Genomic DNA, 1507 nt, shown 5'->3' on the forward strand with positions numbered 1-1507 from the left:
TACATCAATGAAAACATGGCGTAAATACCAGCATGTATATTTAGATGCACTGGACCATATTCTATAACTAGGCATGGTAATTTCAGAACGCCCACGAAACACCAATTTTCCCGCCCATAACTTCACCCCTTTTGCCTGCATGCATTGGGATTTTGGCACACATTGTTACAGAATACACTTAGCGAGTTGTGCGCCTTAATTCTAATCAGTGCCAATTAGTGCTCATTATTGTTTGTTAAGTGCTGTTATTAGTGCTCATTGGCTTGTTAAGCTTGTTAAATTATGTGCATTGTTATAGAATCCACACTGATTTCAGCACCAATCTTTAGGTTCACTATATAGAATCCAGGGGTAAATGGGAGCATTCCTCAATTGATGGGGAAGGATTGAGAAAGTCAAAATGTCAATAGCACCTGTAATGATGTATACTTTAAGTATGATATTAATGTTTTGTCCTCAAGTTTTTATAAGACCTTGGATAGACAGTTAACAGGATTCCTTTGGAGAAATAAGATGCCCAGGATCGCCTTGAGGAAACTGCAAGGTCCAACTTCAAAAGGTGGGATTAATTTTTCCCCACTTCTATGCATATCACCATGCATACATTATGAGGCACTTCAAAACCAAAAAGATCCTCACTAGGGAGCAGTAAGCTAATTAAATAACAATCAAACAGAATCAATCCCAAACAATGTAATTAGAGCTTCTAGAAATGAAAAGTTGGAAATAATGTAAAAATAGAACTAAAATGTTTTTGTAAGATATGGGAGACTTCAGTGTAGGCTTCACCTGCAGCACAGCTTAATTATCAATGAATCACGCCATGAAAAGGCTCACATGACTTCTCTATACATCATGTTTATCCATAAGAACAAAACAATTTTCTGCTTTTTTAAAAATAAGACAATGTATAAACTATATGTGAATTATTGTAGTGCTAAAGTCTCTAACAAAATGTTTAAAAACACCCTCATCTATCATAGTACTGGACTTCTGCAGTAAAAGTGGACACAGTCTCTTTGAGGCACTGCAACTTTATAACAATAGCGAGAGCCACTTATCTGAATCTTCACTGTACACTGACATCCGACAGAGATCCCTGTTTTGGAAACTCCTTCAGGGATGTGGGGTGCAGTCATGTGAGCCATTTCATGGCGTGATTCATTGATAATTAAGTTCTTCAGGTGCAGCCTATACTGAAGTCTCCCTTACCTTACAAAAAAAATTATTTATACTTTTACATTATTTCCAATTTTTCAGTGCTAGAAGTTCTAATTACATTGTTTGAGATTGGTTATATTTGACTGTTATTACATTATGAGATGGGCAATGCAATGGTGCATGCCCTTGAGTAATAGGATGACACCTGGATGGCTTAGACTGGAAAGGAGCATGTTTTCTCCAACGCATTTGTACAATATGCCTGTGATGGTACTGCCTAAAGACCTGCAAGGTAGCTTGATCATCCAACATATGTTCGATGTGTTACCATATTTTGACTCCCATT

Source organism: Microcaecilia unicolor, chromosome 2 (genome assembly GCF_901765095.1).
Source record: "Microcaecilia unicolor chromosome 2, aMicUni1.1, whole genome shotgun sequence".
Classification (NCBI taxonomy): domain Eukaryota; kingdom Metazoa; phylum Chordata; class Amphibia; order Gymnophiona; family Siphonopidae; genus Microcaecilia; species Microcaecilia unicolor.